The sequence below is a fragment of the Suricata suricatta genome, chromosome 2 (genome assembly GCF_006229205.1).
Source record: "Suricata suricatta isolate VVHF042 chromosome 2, meerkat_22Aug2017_6uvM2_HiC, whole genome shotgun sequence".
Taxonomy (NCBI): domain Eukaryota; kingdom Metazoa; phylum Chordata; class Mammalia; order Carnivora; family Herpestidae; genus Suricata; species Suricata suricatta.
Genome location: NC_043701.1, coordinates 82,343,744 through 82,358,860, shown reverse-complemented (window position 1 = coordinate 82,358,860; position 15,117 = coordinate 82,343,744).

The window sequence follows — 15,117 nt, the reverse complement described above, 5'->3', positions numbered from 1 at the left end:
TTAACCCCAACAGGGTGACTTGATTAATTTTCAGTTACAAATTTCAGAGTAGTACTGATTAAGACTTTGCTGCTTAGGCTGTTCCTATTCATCATTCCAGAAAACCCCAAGTCCGATTTGGAAAACATAAAATATTCTAAAGGCAGATCTAGTTATGGAAGTTTCGACATTGTCTTGTATTGGCAAGCTGACAAAGCTGCTGCTACACTCCCCTCTTTGTGGTTTACACGCTGCTTCCATACGACACTGGCATCCCATTCGGAAGTTGATTGTTGTGTTTTGGTTTATGTTTCATACAACAACTGCCCTGAGCCACTTCTAAAAGAGGATAATAATGACAAATTTGAAATTTTCTCCCCAGGAAAAGAGGCTGTGGTGAAAACACCAAAAGACATTTAAGCAACTACCATTAAAGGCATTTTAATTTTCTGTTGACAAACATGATTTTCCAAATGATTTACAGTGAAGTTTCTGGGCTGACAGCCATATAGCCTGTCTAGGACTATGTCTTCTGGTTCTACAAAAGTGCTAATGAAATCTTTATTCTGTGAGAAACTTAATGCCTTAAAAGCCACAGTGCTACTTAGGTTCCTTGTTCCCTGCCTTCTGCTGTCACCTTCCTTCAGAGTCCCTTGGCCCCATCCCTTAGATGAGGCTCTCCTAATCCCACACTTCAATGTCAGACAGGGGTGTTTTAAGGAGCACTGGTTGCACACTTGGCAGCACATGTATTTATCAGCAAAAGCAGCCTCGTTCTTAGACCCCCACTCCCCCCATTCTGCAACCTGGAGTTTCATCCAGTTCAGGGGATTCAGTCTCCATTAATTTTAGTTAATGTTTTCCTGTCTTGGGTGCCACCTACCTTATTAACTTGCTAAATACCCAGCCTCTTTTAAGAAGTTCTGTTGTGTTCTTGTTAAGTTTTCTTCTCTGCCTTCCTGTTACACTCAGTCTGGAATTTTCCTGGTGCATAAGGCCTACCCTTCTGGATTTTTACTTTTGCTTTTTATATCATTTTGTACAATATTCTTATACTACAGATAAGAAAATAGAAACGTAATAAAGTTGGGAAATTTGCCTAAGTTTTCAAGACTAATTATTTGAATTCAGGTCTACTAGTTTTGAGACCTATATGCTTTTACATGTTTAGGCTAAGGTTACTAGGTGCTTCCTTTTTTAGACATTATTCCCCTATATTTGTATTTTGTCCAACATATCAAGAAATCTTTGAGAAGGAAAGCTGTTTCTCAACTTTAAAGAAATATTAAAATAAAAAGCAAAATACCTGTCCTTGTTCAAGGATATTAATCTATGGATTATGTTTATAAAGTTTTAAGAAACACAGTGTTGTTTGTTTGTTTTTAACACAAGCCTGTTTCTAAGTTGTTATTATGGATAGACTTCCATTTTATTAAAATGGTCTCTTTACATCTGGAGGAATTTTTGCAATAGTATAAAAAGTAAAAAATTGTTTTCCATTTCAAGTACTTGTATTTTTTTCCTACAAATTATAGGTGAGACCTTGCCCATTTCTGTTTCTCCACTTGTCTCTTACCTTATGATTTCACTCTCCATTTTACCTTCAACAGTCCTTTCATTCCAAAGAAGGGATTTTTCACCAGTTTGTCCCCTCAGCACTTAAAATGTCAATAGAGCCTTTGCTAACTCTATTACATTTTAAGACATCTTACATTATATTGAAATATAATAGACACCCAGTGATTAAAAGTACCAGGTATTATCTTAGTGATCTAAAGTCCTCATATTTATGGAAACTAGAGATGCCATATGTCCTACAAGGATTTTCAATGAACAGAATTTATAGTAAATAAAGCCACAAATTTCTATTATTATGGATCATATGATAGAAAATAAAAATAAGAAGACATTACAATGAGATCTGCTATGAGTGTCTATGTTGAATTTTATTCCTCCTATACATCTTAACTTTTTCTGGAATGGTAGTAAGTCTTCCTTATGTGGCACTCACCTGGCCCCCTCCCCCATGCCTGCTCTACACAACATCTTCTCTTAGTCCCTAACTCTGTGTTCTGTTATGTCCCGGTCACTTGGATGTGATTCTGCTGCCAAGTGTGGCATACCAGGAAGGACCAATATCTGAGGTATTTGACTAGACTTCCGTGTCTTTCAGGAACTAACTGTGGTCAAAGACAAGGCAAATCTTTTCTTTCATAGTTTTTAATGTTTGTATCTTGTTGTCTTCTCTACTCAACCTTACCTAGAAGTCTTTTTTTTTTACTTTTTATTTTTTAATGTTTATTCTTAAAAGAGAGAGAAAGAGACAGACACAGAGCATGAGTGTGGGAGGGGCAAAGAGAGAAAGGAAGACACAAAATCTGAAGCAGACTCCAGGCTCTGAGCTGAACCAGGGCTCAAACTCAGGAACCATGAGATCATGACCTGAGTCGATGTCAGATGCTTAACCTACTGAGCCACCCAGGTGCCCTTACCCAGAAGTCTTAAAGATATTCTATATTCTTCTCAAAGTTTTAAAATTTTGAAGTTTTGCTATTCACGGATAAATCAACAAACAAGTTTGAAATGTGTGTGTGTGTGTGTGTGTGTGTGTGTGTGTGTGTGTGTGTGGAGAGAGAGAGAGAGAGAGAGAGAGAGAGAGAGAGAGAGAGAGAGAGAAAGGGGCTTTTTCCTTCCTATCGCTGTTTTCTCAGTATACTAGAGAAAGAGAAAGGGCTCTTTTCTTCCTATAGCTAGTATTTTCAGAATGCTGGAGTGACTAGTCCACTTTTTCCACTGATCCTCATTGCCAGCCCTGTCATATATGAAGTTTCCATATTGTGTGAGTCTCTTCCTAGATATGTCATTATGTTTTCTCAGTTTTCACAAAGTAACAATACCACTTTACCTTCTCAATTATTGCTCTGGAATAAATTTGTATCTGGTAAGGCAAGTCCCTTCACCTTGTTCTACTAGTTCTTCAGGAGTATCTTGGTTCTTTGTTCTTCCAAACGTATTTCAGAATCAACTTTTCAATTAAAAAATTGTCTGCTGTAACTATATTAATATTAGACAAAATTATTGTAAAGAACTGCCCTTAATTACATTGCAAAATTTGAATTCTTATAACTCAATGTTTATTTATATCTTAAAAATGTTATACTCCTGTAATCATAAGTACATAAGTACATATCTGTTGATGACGTAATAGAAAATTCAAGTATAAAATTAATTTGGCCATCCTTGGAGAACATTAGCTTAATTTACATTTCCTACCCAATCAGCTCATGTGATCCTTTTCTAGATCATTTCTGTATTTGTATCACGTAGGATTCTATATTAGTCAAGATTCAGCACAGGAAAGAAAGACCACTTCAGATATTTATAAGCAGGAAGAATTTAATACAGAAAATGAGTTCTTATAAAATCAGAAGTGTGGAAGGATCAGACTCTGAAAATGATGTTTTGTCTCTAGAAATTGATTTGTGTCTCTAAAAATGATGGCAGAGTGATAAAGAACTGACCTACCGCCAGCTACTACCAATGAGGCACCATGGAAGGCAAGCCTAAAGTAAGAACCTGCTACCACTCTGCTGCCACTGCTACCACCAGTCTTGGGTACCAAGAAATTACCATGCAGTGATTACAAGGTCAGAGCAAGCCACTGCTGCCACCGCCGCCATCCCAACTTCTCATCTAGCTCCCTCAGGAAGCAAGAGCGCAGACAGTGGGGCACTGCTGCAGAGAAATCTCGGACTTTTGCAACCATGTTTATCAACAAGGACAGCCACAGGAATAGGAAATGGCCTTTCTCACTTCAGACTTCTAAATCTTACACTAATGCACTGAATTGATGGAACTGGGATTACATCCAGAACTCTAGCTATAAGGGAGTATGAGAAATGAGCATATGGGCTTTTAAGCCTCTCCAATTAGAATGAAAGTGGAATGGTGGCCAACTGATTCCAGCCATATTATCAAGCATGGTTGGCTTCGTTGCAAGCAACAAAAATTGACACTGGGGATGCCTGGGGGGCTCAGCTGGTTAAGCATCCAACTCTTGATTTTGGCTTAGCCCATGCTACCGAGGTTTGTGAGTTCAAGCCCTACATCATGCTCTATGCTGACAGTGGGGAGCCTGCTTGGGATTCTCTCTCTCCCTCCCTCTCTCTACCCTTCCTATGCTCTCTTTCTCTCAAGATGGATAAAATAAGCTTTTAAAAACATTGATTCTGGCTAACATAAACAAAAAAAGCAATTTATTAGAAAAAGAGTGGTTAGATAGCCAAGGAAAAAACTAGTCTTGGAAAAGGTCGAAACCAGGGAAACTCTGAAGATCTAGGTAATGGAACTTAAGAACACTCCTTCTCTCTCTTTAGTACCCTGCCATTGGATGACTCAGCTCCATCTGCTTTATGCTTGTTCACGGGACTCCATCCCCTGGTATCTTCCTTAAGATACACATTTTCAGGAGATAGAGTCTCATTGCCTTAGTTACGGTCAAATAGTGGTAGTGGTAAGAGGGCAGGGTTCCTTGACTGACAATTCCCCCAGAATCTCCTATAGTAGAGAAGCAGTGGACATCTGAAGAAAAGAGTGTTGGGCAGACAAAAGGTATCAGTTATCTGTTTCAGAGTTCCACCGATCCAATGTCTGATCCTGGCATTGCCTAGAAGTTACCTATCGGTTCAGATATACACTTATGCCAGAAAGCTTTTGCAAAACACTGAAAGTAGAACACATTCAGTTTCATCAAAATTACAGACTTGACTATTTCAATATAGGTGTTCCAGTTATACAAGTGAGTTTTGCCACATTTAAATATCTCATTTTACAGGTATAGGAAATGAGGTTCCTCAAGGAGTATAAAGGGTTTCCTTTGCATAATGTTACACAAATGGATCTATAATCAGATATAGAGGCCACTCTTTTGGAAGTGTCTCAATATGTGCCTTGATAATTAAAGTGCTCTTTGTCTTTAACTGGTTTTCTCATATATGAAGTACATTTTGGATCCTCATCCATATATAGGACTTATGAACAGTACATTTCAGAGAACAACCTGACTTACACCTTACCTGCCTTATCTGATGTTTGCATCTGTAAGGTCCATGAGCTGTCATGATGACAACTGCATTCAAAATTAATAACAAATGGAAAGTCACAGGCCCCCAGAAAAGAAACTTTCTCCCACACTGCTCAGAAAAAAACTTCATGCCAACATACTGGAAAGTCACTGCCAAAGTGGAATTGTAACCCACAACAGAATGTGTTCCCCCAAATCACCACCTTGTTAGCAAGAATTCTTCAAAATAAATTCTAATGAAGATTCCAACATTTTAAAGGGTCAAAACTATTACAGCATGCCTTCCCTCATTTGCTAGGCTATTTAGTTGGGAGGAGATCTAAAGGAAATTGCTTGTTTCCAGGTATCTCATTCCCCTTTCTGTTTTCACCCTCTGTGATAATGGAATTATTGCTCCCAGTTCTTTACTCTCTCTTGCTCTGAGATCTCCTATTTCCCCATCCCACTAATGCCCAGGCTATGTGACTTCCTTTGACCAAAGATGTTTACAGATGTCATGGGCATTTAGGTTTGGAGCTGTTGGTGCAGTGGCACTTGCTCTCTCTTGGGCTTCTTTGTCATAAGAAAAATATGCCTCAACTGGCCAGCTGGTCCAAGAAAAGTGGGGAGCAGAGCCCCATGGCTGACCTACAGACCTGCATCTTAAAGCTAAGAAGCCCAGTGGATATCAACTAACCTAGGCCAATTGACCTACCCCCTTATTTGCATATGCATGAGCAAACCCAGCAGAAACCAGCAGAATTGACCACAGATGCATGACAAATACATATTTATCGTTGCATGCCACAGGGATTTTGTTTTGTTTCATCCTCTGTTCTTAGAGCAGTGGCTAATGGGATTCACTCCTAATTCCCTCCCTTTTCTCTTTCCCTTTCTTTTTCTCTTCCTTTTTTCTCTCCCTACTTCATACTTGAGAAGTCTCCCTCCTTACCCGGTGCTGGTCCAGTAGATGCACCAGCTGTCAGCTAGATAGTAATACAAATCTCAGGTATTCTTACTTTGAAGTTTACTAAAACAAAGGAAAAGAATCCACATACAAGGATTTGAGAAGGCAACTCTTGCTAGCAATGCCTCTTCTCTAACAGGTATTTTTGAAATGTTTTGTTTGGGAGAAAGAGAGAGAGAGAGAGAGAGAGAGAGAGAGAGAGAGAGAGAGAGAGAGAAAGCCTGAGGGTCAGGGCAGAGGGAGAGAAGAGAGAGAATCTTAAGCAGGCTTCACACTCAGCACAGAGCCCAGCTCAGCACTAGATCCTACGACCCTGGGATCAAAATCAAGAGTAAGATGCTTAACTGAAGGAGCCACCCAGGCACTCCTGAAATGTTTTTATTATTCACGTGTATGTCATATCATTGTGAGTAACTTTTCACTATAACACCATGTACAACAAATTGAATCATATACTAAAAACAGTATTGAGGGTAACTAACTCGTAAGCCATTCATTATGCCATTATTACAGGATTTTCCAGGAGATAATCAAGTGAGAGGAATCTCAAAAGATCCAACCCCTCACATGTAATACATATCTTTTCTTCTCCTTGATCTCTTGTTTCTTCTTTTATTTTCTTTCTTCCCTCAGCCTATTATGGAGCAGTTTGGCAGGCGCAGAGTTACCATTCCCTTTTCTCCTTTACTATGTAAATGTCAGATGAAAATATGCCAAGTTCCAGATACAATATAATCATAATACTACCACTGTGCCTCTGGATTAATTAATCATAATGAATGAAATTTTTCTTGATTTTGTATGCCAAGCCTGGAAGCATAATTCAATTCCATTTTTTGACTTCTGTAGTCTGAAGCAGCTACTTAAACTCAGCTGTCATAAAGCTTTTGGAGGGAGATCAAAAAACCCTAAATAAAATTAAAAAAAAATCTACCTTTCAAAAAGGCATAAGAGCAAGTAGAAAAGCATTCTTTAAGTATCTCAAAAGAAAGGCATACATGTATGTATAAAAAAAGGGCATAATAAAATTTTATTTGTTTCCAAATATGAGGATAAAAATGTGATGACAATGCCCTAAAAAAACTTTGTTTTGTTTCATCCCTCCCAAACCATCTGCAAATAGTGTTAGATATAAGCAAAGGACATATTGCAACACTAAATGAGCACACTGAAAGCCTCTACTAAACTATTTTGAAATGTATCAGAACTTGTTTTCACCTTTAGAATGAGTCAATCATTATGAAGCTTCTAAGTTACTCCTTTTGAAATCGTACAAGTGTAACATGGACTTTTTGTTCTGTTCCTAATGTAAGTTTGATCCTCTTGGAGGCCCTCTATGTATGAAGTCAATTGCCTGTGGTTTAATTTACAACATATAATATTGTTTTCATTCATTGTGAAACCATGAGAACAAGGATGACCATAAGGAAAAATATAAGAGTCCTCTGTAATCCCAGCACTTAGAGATATCCCTAGCTAATGTTTTGGTGTATGTAATTTAATTTTTTGTTCTCTGGGTTATGTGTGTGTGTCTGGTGTGTGTTTAACACAATTGGATCAAATAACACACACTAGATACATGTTAAACATGGTAGCAGCTACAACTTTCCTTGTCATAATGTTCGGCTCCCTCCTTATAATGGCTACCTATTTCAATGATGTTTCTTTTTTTTAATAGTTATTTTTGAGAGAGAGAGACAGAGAAAGAGGCAGAGACAGAGGGGAGAGAGAATTCCAAGCAGACTCTACACTGTCAGTGCAAAGCTTGACATAGGGCTTGAACTCATGAACTGTGACATCATGACCTGAGCTGAAACCAAGAGTCAGATGTTTAACTGACTGAGCCACCCAAGTGCCCCTCAATGATGCCCCTCATATCTCAAACTGAGATATGCTCAGAAAAAAATAAATGATAATGATGGACATTTCACAGAGAAGACAGTGCTGGGATGAACACAGTCCGTGCCCGCACTTTGAGATATACCTTGGATCTCCAATGTTCTTTGAATGACAACTACAAAATCTTAAACTTCAATCTCATTCACTATGATTATAAATCCCTGGACACTAGAAATTAGTAAGTTTCATATTTCTGGAAAATAGTTCCACTCTGAAGAGGCTTTCTCTGTATCCTCTGAGGATAGTCTTTCTACATTCTGCACCACTTCGCTGCTAACACAAGTTAGAAGCAGCTTTCAGTTTTACTCAAAGCATTCACCCGATCCCAGGCATCCATTCCATTGTGACATGACAGAAGCCTAGAGATTTAAATGAACATCTCCACATTCTTAGCAGCAAAAAACTGGAGAGAGGCAGTAATAAAGCAGCTGACAATACACAGAAAACATATTGAACAGTCAACACCTTTTTATTCATCCACAGAATGATTCCTGGGCGGGATTAGTATGGAAGAGATGAGAGGGAGTGCATGCAAGTTTAAATCTTGCACAACAAAAGAGATGATGCAAAGAAGCATGAGCAAGATGGGATGGGAATAATTATTTGATCAGAACAATGAAAATATAACACAAAAGCCACAGGAATCTATTAGAGTTGAAGGGGGAAAGAACCAAATGAGTTACATTATAGAAATAGGGCTCAATCCAGAGACTAGAGGTACTTTGGTGGTAAGTAGGGACCCCCAATGAGGCAGATCCACTTAATCTTTGATTACCACCTCTAGCCACAGTAGAGTAACTGTGAATTTAATTTTACGTTAAATCTACAACTTCAGGAAAAGTATTTGTTTTGAATTTTTACCCCATACAGACTTTTAACAATCATTTTATAAAATGGTGTCAACCTTGCCCAAACCCATTCTCCACTGATGCTAGCACACCAAAAACTGTAATAGTAGAATGAAAAACTAAACATCAGACTAGTTATAGTTACATATGTGTCCAATTTTTCAAGGAAAAAAAATCCTACTGCTTTGTAAATTGGGAAACAACCATTGTGATACTCCACCCATGTACCTGTGGTAGCTGTGAACCAATTCATTGTCCATTTGAGTAGCAATTTTCACAATACAGAATCTTGTGGAAATCTGGAGCTGATTGCCAGTGATAAGCGTGACTCTATGGAACTCTAAAATTAGTCCCAAAGGACACTGTTAAGTATTAGAGAAGTCTTCCTCTGTCTCAGGATGAGGCTATTTACCTACACTAAGGCTTCAATCTGTGTCCAACAGAAAACAACAGCTAGGAGAAGTGTTAATTGACTAGCTAACTGTCCCCATGTAGGGTCTTTTTGCTACAGTGCTTTTGCAGGCATTTCTGAAACATCACACTTATAATTGAATGTAAAACACAGGACAAAATACTTTTCCCCACGGTAAATACTTGCCAGCAACTTTGGCCCTATGATCTCACTACACTTGGCAACAAAATCCACTGACATATCCATTCTGGTCTCCTAAATACTTTCAGGGACGACTTCCCCTTTTCCAGGAATAAATAGGCTCTCTTTTTCAGAGTTTCCAGAAAATGGGATTTGTTACTTTTTTCACTTGAAATGGAATTTCACTTCTAGGACAGATGCCATAGTATACGTTTTCTAGCCACAGTGATTGTCGTGGGCTGACTTACTTACAATGTACTCTTTGTGATTATTCAGTGATACTAAGACTTACATGTGATGCCTCCCTTCAGCATCCCCTTCTCTGCCCATCCTGGGAACAGCAATGCTTGTTAGATGCTAGATAAGACACTCTTTACTGTTTCTGTCAGATATCATTCATTGGGGGGCAGTAATGTGGCTTATGGAGATATGGTGAATTGCCTGTTTCATGGCACTAATCTGAAAGCATCCCTGAATTCAATTCAATAGCCTGACTGCCAGACAGCTCTTGAAGCCATGTGAGAAAAAAAGAAAGAATGGGATTCTTATCTGAGAAGTACCCTACCATCAAACTATGTGCAGAAGGCTTTGACTGACCACCTGATTAGGAGGCAGATTTTGTCCAAACCTGAAAAGCAGAAACATATTTGAGGAAAAAGAAAATGATTTAATTTATTAAAGCTGCCTACTTGTATGCTTCCTAGTTTAATAAGTTTTTTCCATTTTTTGTTAAAAAGATAGATGGTTTTACTCCAAACAAAACTGCAAAGTGGTTGAATTTATCTCTGTCACTCATCCCCCTTCTACCTATTCTCCTGCTAGGAGAAGCCACTTGTCTATGTTTCTTGTGGTTCTCCTACTTTATTTTATAATTTATAAACTGGGCCCCTTCCCAGTTAAATATCATTTCAGGGGAAAATCTGATACTTTCACTCACACGGGACGTACAAAAACACCACCAGAAAGTAAGCTCTACAAGGACAGAGAGTATTCTTCATTATTTTATTCATTAGCATATCCCAAGCACCTAAAATGGACCCGGCACTTAGTAGATAGTAAATAAATACTTGTTAAGTGATGGTGACCCAATTACCCAGAGGTCATTGCGTGTGTGCACATAAGAGAGAAAGGAAGAGATATCACATGGGCTACAGAAGGTGAAGGCTTGAAATACCTTCTATCTCTTACATTTAGAGGTAAAACTAATGTGTATAGACAAAACTGGAATTTTCTCTTCTATAGGCTAGTGTACTCTCCTGTTATTCTTCAGAGGAAGGAGAGCGCTATGTCGGGCTATCCCCGTGGAGAGGCGAGAACGTGTGTGAGAAGCTGCATGGCAACCATGCTGGGGGCCTGCTCACATTCAGTAAAAAGATTGTGCCTGAAATTATGTCAAAGGCTGAACTCGGCCTTTAGCATATCATGATGCAACAGAGCCAAAAGCCCAACACAAATCACTTAGAGGATAAAAAAGTTTTGTGAAAAAATTCTTTGGTACCACCTAGAACCTTAATTTCTGACATTGCCTAACTCTTCTTGGTTTCTGACTCAATTTCCCCTTGAGGTTTCGATTTCTAGAACAACACCAGACAGAGCTCATGGTGTGTATCCTGGGATTCCCTTTTCCTCTCCCATGTCTCTGCTTTCCAGATGACAAATGTGACTGGACCCTGGTCATGCGTGTGTGATGCTGGGCAACGTATTCCAGGGCCTTGGCCCTGCTCCTACTAAGTGCAGGGGGCAACAGGTCAGTGTAGTAATGTGGTCTTTTATCTCTAATTCCTGAGAAAAGGATACTCAAAATACTTAAAATTTCATTTTCTTATAATTATTTGTAAGATGAGCAATGATTTCAAATGTAAAAAGAAAAAGCATGCAAACAAAAACTACTATAGAAAAGTTAATAAATAGAAAAATTTGAGAAAGATCTATTGGAATAATTCCTAGCATGTTAGCTCTTCTGCAAAATCTTCCCCAACCCCCAAAATGGAATGTGGATTCTGTTTGCCTAGCATCACTTCTCTTGGTAACAGAATAATTCTTGCCTCTTAGGAGAACTGTCCCCTGTCCCTCTCCTACAAAAGACTCATGGATAATACACATAGGTCTGAAAGTAATGTAACATTGTGTGTCAATTATACTTCAGGTAAAAAAAAAATACACATATGTGCTGCTCTGGTCTCTCACATGATCCTAGCAAACTGCAACACAGCATTTTCCAAGGAGATTCCATTTGCTTACTATTTACTCTAAGTCCATATGAACAACCCTTTCAGTTGGGGACTTGTTTTATCTTTGCTTTCTTAGTGCTTATTACAGTAGTTGGCACATAGTAAACATTTGTTAAATTTACTGATGTTACATAAAACATCAGTAAATTTGATAAACAAATTCAGGAAAGATGGTATGATGTTGCTGAGTCATAGAGAGAAAGCAGAATTATATCATTCCTAATTTTCTTTTATCTTTTTTGGCAAGAAAAATGATTTGCAAACAAAGTGGCAGACGTAAACAGTAAGGTCATGGTTCTCAAAATGTGGTCCTGGACCAGTAGCATCACCATCTAACAGGAGTGTGTTAGAAGTAAAAATTCACAGGTCCCATATCAGATCCACTGAATGAAAAACTCTGATTTTATCTTTTTTTAACTTGTTGGTTGTTTTTTTTTTTTTGAGAGGGGGTGGATATACACACAAGTGAAGGAGAGGGAGAGTGAATCCAAAGCAGGCTCCACCCTCTATATATGATTCTGATATATTAAAGTTTGAGGACTACTGGTCTAGAGAGATAAAAGCAGTAAGATAAAAGAATATAGCACTTCTCCATTTTTTAAGTTTTCTCTTTGCTTAGCATTCTTCTTCTTCTTCTTCTTCTTCTTCTTCTTCTTCTTCTTCTTCTTCTTCTTCTTCTTTCTTCTTCTTCTTCTCCTTCTCCTTCTCCTTCTCCTTCTCCTTCTCCTTCTTCTATATCCAAGTTAGTTAACATATAGTCTAATAATCATTTCAGGAATAGAATTTAGTGATTCATCTCCAGAGCTCATCCCAACAAGTGTCCTCCTAAATGCCCCTCACCCATTTAGGCCAACCCCCCATCCAAAATGCCTCCAGCAAGCCTCAGTTTGTTCTCTGTATTTAAGAGTCTCTTATGGTTTGGTTTGTCTCCATCTCTGTTTTTATATTATTTTTACTTCAATTCCTCTATGTCCATCTATTTTGTATATTAAATTCCACATATGAGTGAAGTCATATGATATTTGTCTTTCTCTAACTGACTTATTTTGCATATTTTACACTCCAGTTCCATACACATTGTTGCAAATGGCAAGATTTCATTCTTTTTGATCACCAAGTAATATTCCATTGTATATATGTACCACATCTTGTTTATCCATTCATCAGTCAATAGACATTTGGACTCTTTCCATACTTTGGCTATTGTTGATAGCACTGCTATAAACATTGGGGTGCATGTGCCCATTCAAAACAGCACTCCTGTATCCTTTGGATAAATACTTAGCAAGCACTTCTCCATTTTAATGCTCCCAGATACTTTATACTCCAGAGTGCTAAAGAACCGGCAGGAGTGGTCTTCAAGTCAACATTAATTCTTTTGGGGACATCCTAGAAAATAAGTAAGAGTCCTAAAGAGTCTTGATTTTAAAAGAAAGGCGAAGAAGATAATTTTTTGGAAATTGCCTAAAATGTGAAGTTGATTTCTAAGAAAATTTTAGAGTTGTTTGTTAAACAGATATGTGAGCATTTAGGAAATGATGCAAAGATCTTGGACTCAACTTGATTTAACTAAGAAAAATGATTCCTCAGTCATTATGTGTCATTTTAATGGGGTTAAATACATTGTTAGTTCATAAATCCATTTATTTTAATAGTAAATATGCCAAAGAATCTAATGATTTGTGTTCATTTGATCATACTTTAATTTTGTTTTGTTCTTTTGCACACTAGGCTCCTTTGTAGTTCCAATGGTAGCACAATCTCTGGCACATAATGTCACAGTCAAAATGCTCATGTAAATTGAATCAAGGGATATCCTTCGGTAGGACATAAAAAATATAGGCTGGATACTAAGAAGTATAACTGAATTTTAGGCTAGTTGAACAATAATAACCAAAGTATTAATGAATGTAATTTTATGTTTGGCACCTACTAAGCATTTGATAAACAACCATTAAAGAAGTTATGTAAACATGAAGCAAGTTGAGTCTCACAATAATTTTTGGTCTAGCTTTATTGAATATTTATATGGTAACCTGGATATAGAAGATTAACTTCTGCATTGCTTAATGTGACTTATTTGAAAGATGACAAAATAGAGATTCACATTTATCTCAGTGCCCTAGAAGCCCAGTAGAAAACCAAGCAGGTGAAATGTAATAGAGATAGATATAAATAGAGTTTGGGGACAACTTGGCTGAGTAAAAAATGAAAAATGTCAGGTGACAGACAGAGACATTGGCTGTTTGCCTCCCTTTATTGATATTCTATGGAAACTATCCCGTCCCACTCTTACTTCATGTGGCTAAGGTGGGGCTGAATCCACCCCTCGATTCTGAGAATTTACCAAGACTCAGGCCTGGCTCACTAGAACATTCCAGTCTCCCAGCCAGTATGTTTAGTTCAGAAATAGGCACATGATCTAAGACAGAGCAGTAATAATTAGTCTGGGATTTTTATTATCTTCATGCTCTATTAGTTGTATATTCTCTATTTGAGGATGATGTGCTTAGGGCTGCTCATCTAAAACAGTGGCTGAGGTTCTTAAACTCATTTCCTAATAAAACTATCCCTTAGCTCTTTTTAGATACAAGTATATCTAACTCTAAGGGTAGGGGAAGAAAAGTATTGGGAGGTGTGTGTGTGTGTGTGTGTGTGTGTGTGTGTGTGTGTGCACGCGTGTACACATCACAGGGGGAGAGAGAGAGAATCACTTATGCCATCACATGAACACCTGAAACCAGACACATCTGAAATCTCTCCCTGGACATTTCATTTATATACAAAGTGCACATAGGATGTGTACTGCACAGTCTTCACAATTATATGTTTATGTAAGCAAATAAATTGGGTTTTTTTCGACCACATGCAAAGTTCTATGTGTCTAAGAAATGAGGCCCATTACAATGTCTTGCTAAGCAGCATCTACCTAAGAATCCTCTTACTCGAGGTATATACACCTTGAGAAGTCATAAAACCATGGTAGAAGTCACGTACCTGGACTTGAGTCTTTTTCAGGAGTTTTGTCTTTATATTGAGGTAGGTCAAATTTTGGAGCAAAGCTTCTCCTATCTCTTTCCTTTAATCCTCATTCCTCCCCATCTCTGTAAGAGGAGGGCAGCAAAATACCTTTTTATCCAGAACAAATTTCCAGAGAGTGAGGCAAAGAGCAAAGTCCTATCCTAGTTACCCTCTGAAAGATTCATAAATTGGATGCTGTTCACATTTATAGGCCTGAAAAAAAGCTACTCAGAACCAGAGAGGAGAGAGGTGAGGGACCTACTCATCTAACATTTAAGTCAACTTTGAATTTAGAGAGGATATCTGAAGATTTAAAATAAGTGTCTCCTAAACTTCAATACATAATAACATCTTTATAGGACATTGTGATTTAGTTAGTCATCTGAGCAACTGGCCCTACCCTAAAGAGAGAGAGACAGAAGTGGGACAAAGAAGAAGCAGTACCATCTGCCTAATAAACTCTATCCCCTCTCTTTCTTAATCCAAATCCCTGAGAATATTACCCTCATATCTGAAAA